The following is an 8,600-nucleotide window of genomic DNA, read 5'->3' as shown; positions in this document are numbered from 1 at the left end:
CTTCCTCTGCAGCCTCTGGGGACGTATCTGGAGGGAGAGGTAGTGTGAGGAGGGTGGATGAAGAGGAGTCCACCGCAGCTGCTGTCGCTTCATCACCCGTGATATCGTGATATCGTCGGCATAAAGAGTGTGCTTGAGGTGGGGAATAGTAGCGTGCTCGACTCACACTCCGGAGACCGGGGTTCGATTCCCAAGCTCGGCCAATTTCTTACTCGGTTTTATTTATTTATCTGGTCTGACTAGAAAGGTTAATTATACTAATTCGTTATGTAAGCAAGTAACTAAACTCAGTCCAACTTACTTGGAGCATCACTATACGATCCCTTTAATTTGTTGCATGGTTAGTAGCCAAATTACAATTGGCCCCGTTTGAAATTCGCGCGCTATGACGTCACGAGCGTTTCGACCAATTGAAAAGCGTGTCATTTTTTTCGACAGCTCCTGCTTACAACGATGAGGCATTAAAGGCTTCCGCCTTAAAAAGACAAAACCAACAAGGCAGCTACTAGTGTCGCACGGTACAAACAAGCTATGAAACAAATACACGACGGCGACTATTGTCGGCGTTTACACAAAATCATTCACAACACAGCCCCGGTTCCATCTACAGTGGTTAATGCAACAGAAATCGCTGTTGGAAAAGAAACCCCAACGATGTCATCTCTGATTGATCTCAATGTGGCGGCAGTGTTCCCGAGTGCGTTCACCAAAATTTTAAGCACCCGTTCGTCGCACAGCATTCCGGGTGGTGTCATAGCATTTATCTTTGCATATAGCTTACATATTTTAGTCAAGTTAGATGCTGTTTGCGACAAGGGTTCGGACCAGATGTACGCACCGTCAATTGCATGCTTTCTGAGACATTTTTCATGTGACAGCGTATATATCTAGTTATGCCATCAGGTCTGAGACGCCCTGCGTGATCACAGAGCTTATACATCACACACATTCACTTCCTTCTATATTTATAGCAAACATATACCACCCCCCGCCCTGGCCGATGGCCCCGCTAGAATCACTTCTGCGAAAGCTACATCATCTAGCAGGGAAACATCCCCTACTCATCGGAGGGGACTTCAACAGTCAGCATACTGATTGGGGATACACAACCACTACACATCGAGGTGGCAGGCTCTGGCTGCTCCTTTAGAACCTTTAACTCACTGTGCACAACACGTTTCAGACGCCTACGCGGATCGGCAACAATGTCAGCATGGACACCAGTCCGGACCTGACGCTGAGCCGCTGCATCCGCGGCGTTACCTGGAACAGAGCACAACATACACTGGGCAGTGATCATTACATTATAAATATCACTGTCCCGTACAAACCACCCCGTCACGCAAATACAACACAAAAACTCATTAACTGGGATACATTTCGCGCTGCACGCACCGCCCTCCCAGGCACTCCCATCGCAGACATCGACGCATGGGTGCAGTCATTCAAGCATGACGTTCACAACACGCGACACATTGAAACTACAACCGAAACACCTACCCTTGACACACGCTGTCGTGCCGGCGCCCACATTTCGCTGGCGGGCCTGTCTAAACCAGCGCTGCGCGCCCGCCGGCGCTCAAAGCAGGCCCAGACTTTCTCGGACAAGTCGCGACATGCAGCGTGACTCATCCCGCCGCCGCGGCGCCGACACGGACCCTTCCTCCTCTCCTCCTCTCCGTCGGTGCGAATTCCTCCGACGCTCGCCGGCTCTCGACCACTCTCGACCATTGGTCTAATTTGAACGGTGGCCAGTGATTGGAGGATTTGAACGGCTGGCTGCCGTAACCGTTACCAGCGGCTATAAAAACGGAGCCGCGCTGAACCCGAGGAGCAGACGGGCAGCAGAAGAGCCATCACGCCGGAGCTACGCTCGCCGCCGGGGCCGCCCTTCTTCTTTGTGCTCGCCCGTGGTGCTCTTGGCCCTTGTATCATGTAAAAGCCCTTGTACATACTGTACATAAACGTCCTTTTACTCACCGTCGCCTCGACCGTTTCCTGGCTCGGACACCCAGTCCCAACATTGGTGGCAGCGGTGGGATGCCCAGACCCAACATTGGATGGCAGCTGCGAGATCGACCGGCGTCAGCTACCTCGGCGCGGTGAGTGCCTGATGTTTTCCCCTCAATTCGCCAGACTGCTCTAGCACACGTGATTGTAGTCTATAGTAGGGCTGTGTGTGTTGCACTGGAGAGAGCTTTGCTGTTTCGAGCCAAGTCGGAGTGCTTTGAAACGAAAGCTTGTGCAGAGGGAGTAAACGAGGCGTTTTTGGAAAGAATTACTTGCGCGTGTCATGCTAGTAGCTCTATAGTAGTGAACGGCAAGGGAATTCTAAGAAAAGGGCAAACTACAAGAGGCTATTGTGCGCGATGGAGAACTTCAAAGTGAAGGAACTCATCGAAATTTGTGAAGAGTTGGGCATTGATTTGGGCCCCGCAAAACAAAAGCATTCGATTCTTGAGGTCATGCCGAAGGAGAATGTAACGGCTGAGGAAGCTAATGAGGCCTGGGAAGAGATCACAGAACGCCGTGAGCGCGAGGAGGCCGAAAGACAGAAGCAGCTTGAGACAAAACGGCGTGCTCGCGTCAGGAAACTGAGGGGCCTCGAGCTTGAAGCGCATGAGATCGATTTCGAGAGATATAAAACATTGTCCGCTCTGCATGAGACTAACGGTCGGCAGCTGAAAGACAGGCCGCAGCCCTTCGTGATCGCCGAAGATATGGCGAAATATTTGGCGGAGTTCGAGCGCGTCTGCGAGAGAAAGCGCGTTGAGCGGAATGGTTGGGCACAGAAGTTGGTAGCCCTGCTTTCTAGCGAAGCGTATGACGTTGTGAAGCGCCTGTTGGACGACGGCTTGGCGGACTACGATGAGCTGAAAAGCTTCTTACTGACGAGGTATAACGTGTCACCGATGGACCTTCGAAAAAGGTACCTGCGAGAGAATAGCACCCCATCGTTTTACGATTTTCCCTACCAGTTTAAAGCCGACATTTTAGAGTGGCTCGAAAATGCTGAAGGGTCGGAAGATCGTGACACAGAGGTAGAGTGCGTAGCTGTAGAGCAGAGCTGCCAGTGCGGCACAGAGGAACGTAGTCCGTACTTGGCAGATGTAACTGCTGCTGTAACAGTGGGAATTGCCCCGCATTCGCCAACCGAGGAAACCTCTATACCATCGGAAAAGGTAGCCACAGCATCGGATGATGCACTTACAGAGGTCTCGCCCATTGAAATTGTGGCGGAGTTACCGGAAAGCGGATCTCCTAGCGAGTCAAAAGTAGGAGAAGTTGCCGAACAGGGCAGAGATGACGTCCGTCTGGATGTTAATGAAAACGCCTGCGCCGACGTAAGCGAAGTAAACGAGGACGGCACACCGTGTTGTGCATCGCGTTCGGCAGAAATGCAGAAACCCGAAACTTACGATCAACGGAAGCAGGCGCATATAGAGTTTGCGGACGCTGAGTTGTGCGCTAGTGTTTGCAGCGAGCGATGCGAAACGAGTCCCGTGCTTTCGCACTGCTCTGAGCTTTGCGACTTTCCAGAAAGCAGCTGCAGTAGCGGGAACACCGCGACTGAATGCAGAGCCGACCCTCATCCGCAATCGGCTGAAACGCGTCAGGAGCACGACGCGAGCTGCGTGTCAACACTAATGTCAGGAGAAAACACTAGTTCGTCCGCGCCTGTAGAAGCCAAGGTGCTGGACGACAGTGGAGTACAGAACCTCCCAGACGACATGGGAGCTGTAGACGTCGTTCCTTCCGAGAAAGATGAGGACGAATGCGCACTCAGAGACGCTGAGCAGGAAGAGCGCAGCTTTGAGGAACTTAGTCAAGGCGCCAAGACAGGTCTGATCTAGGTAGCGCACGTGAATCGGCTGAGAATCATAGTGACATTGTCTGTGAACAGGAACCTAGGCGACGAAAGCAGCATGTGCTTCCTCAGGAGAAAATGATAGGAAAGCACGAGAAAGAAAGCTGCAACCGGAAGGAAAGTGACAGCCAGTTCCGAAAAGTGAGCTATCACCACAAGTTGGCCGACAAACAGTGCTGCCGCCGAAAGGACAGTAAAGGCAATCTCGAGAGAGAGAGCTGTCACCGACAGACGATGAAAGGTAGGCAAAAGAAAGAGTGGTGCCGCCGAAAGATGAAAGGCAGGCAGAAGAAAGACGGGCGCCGCCGAAAAGAGAGAAAGGGCAAACGCGCGAAAACGGGTTTCCACCATCGGAAGCGCCAGCGTCGCCGGCAAAATGACTTCAGTAAAGTCAGTCACGTTGTCAGCCCTGAAACTAGCGTCAGAACCAGAGCTAAAGAAATGTGCGATGCATTACTATCGCGCAAAGCGAAGCGCATAAGTGTGTCGGGGCACATAGGTCTGGGCAGTAGAATAAACTGCAAAAAGAAATCGTGCAAACATTCGCGTGGAAAAGTGCACCAACGCACCAAACCGAGATTCAAGAGAGCGCTGCCCGGGAGTCGAAAAATTAAGGAGCGGGACAAGTGTGAATCTTGCCGCCAGCACAGAGAGAGCGAGACGCGCAAAGGCACGTGCTCTCATGCGGGCTCTCGTTTTCCGCTGCATTCACGGGAGAAACCGCGCTCCCATAGAAAGCGGCACGCGCGCGGAAGGAAAGCGCGTGTACGGCTCAAAGAGCGAAAGATTGTACGAGGCCGCAGTGACAGGGGCAAGAAAATTGCCAAGAAGAAATCGTCTAAGCGCTCAGCCAAGCACAGTTGTCGCGATAGAAAGCCGCGATTCGAAATGACGCCACTTAGTAGGCGTAAAATCAAAAGGCCGTGTAGAGGCGAACTACACACCGAGCGGAAAGGCAAACGGATGCGCGAGAAAGTCAAGATTCGTGCAAGGTCTGACTTGCCCCCACGAACAGAGAAAGAAAGAACGGTCCCATCGGAAGCGTTGCGCACTCGCTATGGGACGTCGCGACTGGCGCGCGAAGCGCAAAGAAAGGGACAAGTTGCCAGTCTATGAAAGCGAATCGCTCTCGTACTGTAGCTCCCGTAGAAACTGGAAAGACAAGTACAGAGTGAAAGAAAAGCGCGTATACCGCGAAAGAGGCAGAGACATTAGCTACCGCGTTAGTAGAGAGAGAAAGAAAAGCGCATCTACCGCGAAAGAGGCAGAGACGTTAGCTACCACGGTAGTAGAGAGGGAGAGAGAAAAGCGCAGCACAGCGAAAGAGGCAGAGTCACTAGTTTCCGCTGTAGCGGGTGTCGTTTACCGTCCGTTAGAAGCGAGGAAAACGCGAACGTAGACGCACTAAGCCGTGCGTTCTAAGCAAGGCTGGCTTCGCCTCCTCGTGACCTACATTTTGTCTCTTCGCGAACAGCTGTTCTAAGTTCGCTCGTAGATCGGGGAAAAATTTATGTCCTCATTTGTGGCCTCAGCTGTGTGTTCTGGACGAGTGATCTCAAGAGAGCGAATTTATTTTGCATTCATTTTATTCCGTATTACGTGTTTGACACTTTGTTTGAGTTAATTACTTTGAAGTCCTTGTATCCCACATGTGTCTCTTGTAGAAGAGGGAACAAAAAGGGGACAGAAATATAGCCAGCAGAGTTTTTTTTACTTTAAGTCTGGTGTTTTGACGGGTGACGGAGGGCACTTGCTCGTGTGGGGTGTTGCCTGTTGTCGGTCGGTTCTTGGCAACATGCAGAACGATCCACGACCGATGCTGAGAAGCAAGCTCTTCCGAAGGACCGAGTGAAGCTGGTCCCGGCACCTGGACGACAAAGCTGCGGAGCAGTGATCCTGTCCTGACGAACGGGACCTGTTCATGGAAAGGAGCCTAGAGCTACCTGCGGCTCAACACCGGACGAGAACTTGGAGGAGCCTGGCGTACGAGCGCGCCCCGCATCCGAGCCACGCGGAAGTAGCTCGTCTTCGTGGCGCATTGTCTGGCGGCGGTGGTGCTGTCGTGCCGGCGCCCACATTTCGCTGGCGGGCCTGTCTAAACCAGCGCTGCGCGCCCGCCGGCGCTCAAAGCAGGCCCAGACTTTCTCGGACAAGTCGCGACATGCAGCGTGACTCATCCAGCCGCCGCGGCGCCGACACGGACCCTTCCTCCTCTCCTCCTCTCCGTCGGTGCGAATTCCTCCGACGCTCGCCGGCTCTCGACCACTCTCGACCATTGGTCTAATTTGAACGGTGGCCAGTGATTGGAGGATTTGAACGGCTGGCTGCCGTAACCGTTACCAGCGGCTATAAAAACGGAGCCGCGCTGAACCCGAGGAGCAGACGGGCAGCAGAAGAGCCATCACGCCGGAGCTACGCTCGCCGCCGGGGCCGCCCTTCTTCTTTGTGCTCGCCCGTGGTGCTCTTGGCCCTTGTATCATGTAAAAGCCCTTGTACATACTGTACATAAACGTCCTTTTACTCACCGTCGCCTCGACCGTTTCCTGGCTCGGACACCCAGTCCCAACAACGCCTAGCCCACCTCTGGGAGGCTAATCACAGCATCCTGGAACGCTGGAAGGGCAACAAACTCAACAGAACACTTAAAAACCGACTGGCCGCGCTACAGACACAAATCCAACAGCACTGTGAGGAGCTCTGCCGATCCAACTGGGGACAGATATGTGACGGCATCGCCGGAACTCTGTCCAGCAAACGCACATGGCAACTCCTCCGACACCTCATTGACCCCACACGCACCAAATCAGCAACACAGCACCACGTGACACGCCTCACACATGAACACATTGACGATCACGACACCCTTCTAGACACGCTTCAAACCATGTACACATCTCCGGGCGGCCCCATACCTCTACCGCACTACACAGGACAAGCAAATCCAACACTCGACACCGACATCACGGAGACGGAAGTTAGAGCGGCCCTTCTGATTCTCCACGCCAACTCCGCACTTGGTGCAGACCAAATCACAAGCTCCATGCTCCGTAATCTGGGCCACCAATCGATCACCCACATTACGAAATAATTCAACCAGTGCTGGAGGGAGGGTAACCAACCGCAGTCCTGGCGCCAAGCGAAGGTAATATTCATACCTAAACCCAACAAACCACTTACACTTGAAAACAATCGCCCGATTTCGCTAACCTCATGCCTCGGGAAGCTCCTCGAGCATGCTGTGTTAGCGAGTCACAAGTCACATGGCGGACAGCAATTTTTACCCGCATAGCATGGTGGGATTTCGCCCCCATCTATCCGCACAGGACGCCATGCTGCAACTCCCACACGACATTTTCGACCCGCTTCTACCAGGTCACACCAACGCATTCTTAGCTTTGGACCTCTCCAAAGCTTTTGATCGCATTGAACATCAGGCGATCATGACTGCTCTATCCCAATGAATGTAGGTGCGCGCACGTACGCCTACATTCAAGCATTCCTCACTGACCGCACAGCTGAGATACACTTCGGCCCTCTGTCTTCCCCCGCCTACTCTTCAGAGTATCGCACCCCTCAAGGGTCCATCCTTTCCCCTTTTCTCTTTAACATTACCCTCATCCCCCTCGCCCGAAAATTGGCAACTATTCCCCACCTGAAGCACACTCGTTATGCCGACGATATCACCCTGTGGGCCACCCACGGCAGTGACGGAGACATAGAGAACACCTTACAAGAAGCAGCCACCCTCACCCAAAATTACGCACGGACCATCGGACTGTCTTGCTCCCCAGAGAAGTCCGAACTGCTCCTCATCCGGCCTAAGAACCACCGCTGTCCCCGCTCCCCCATTGCCATTGAACTGAATGGTGACGAGATACTTGAGGTTGGCACCCTCCGTGTATTGGGCCTGCACATCCACAACGATGGCAAAAACACCACTACCCTCAAGAAACTCAAGCAGGTTGTAGCCGCGATATCGCACCTCATCCGCAGGGTTTCGGGACATCATAGAGGCATGAAGGAGCGCGACCTATGTCGTCTCATTCATACCTTTGTGCAGAGCCGTGTGCTGTACACTACCCCAAACTCACAACTATCGAAACATGACATAAACGCTTTGGATGCTTTGATTCGCAAGGCATTCAAGGTAGCACTTCATCTTCCCCTCAACACACCCACAGACAGATTACTAGGCCTGGGCCTCCACAACACGATCGGGAAACTGGTGGAGGCCCACCGACAGGCCCAATACATCAGGCTCACACAAACTTCCACAGGTCGGTATATCCTGGACTCCCTTGGAATCAGAATACCTGCCAACGACCCAACCCTCCTCGCCATCCCACGACCCCTTCACCGGGAGCTTCTCATCAGGCCGCTCCCGAGGAATATGCACCCGTCCCACTATGAGCAGCACCGCAGCGCCCGAGCGAAGGCACTCTATCCGGCGTACGGCTCCGAGCCGGACGCCGTATGGGTGGACGCTGCCTGCACCGTTGATGAAGCGACAGGAGTTGTGGTGGACTGCTCTTCATCCACCCTCCTGACCCTACCTCTCCCTCCACACATGTCCCCAGAGGCTGCAGAGGAAGCCGCCATTGCACTTGCTATCACTCGCACGGAAGCCCGGTATATTTTAAGTGACTCTAAAACTGCGATCCAAAATTTTGCTCAAGGCCGAGTTCATGACCCTGCTTTTGACATACTGGACTCGCCCGATGTACCCCCGCCC

The sequence above is a fragment of the Amblyomma mixtum genome, chromosome 7, assembly GCF_055824585.1.
Source record: "Amblyomma mixtum isolate Tamu chromosome 7, ASM5582458v1, whole genome shotgun sequence".
Lineage (NCBI taxonomy): Eukaryota > Metazoa > Arthropoda > Arachnida > Ixodida > Ixodidae > Amblyomma > Amblyomma mixtum.
Note: the sequence above shows the minus strand (reverse complement) of the source record.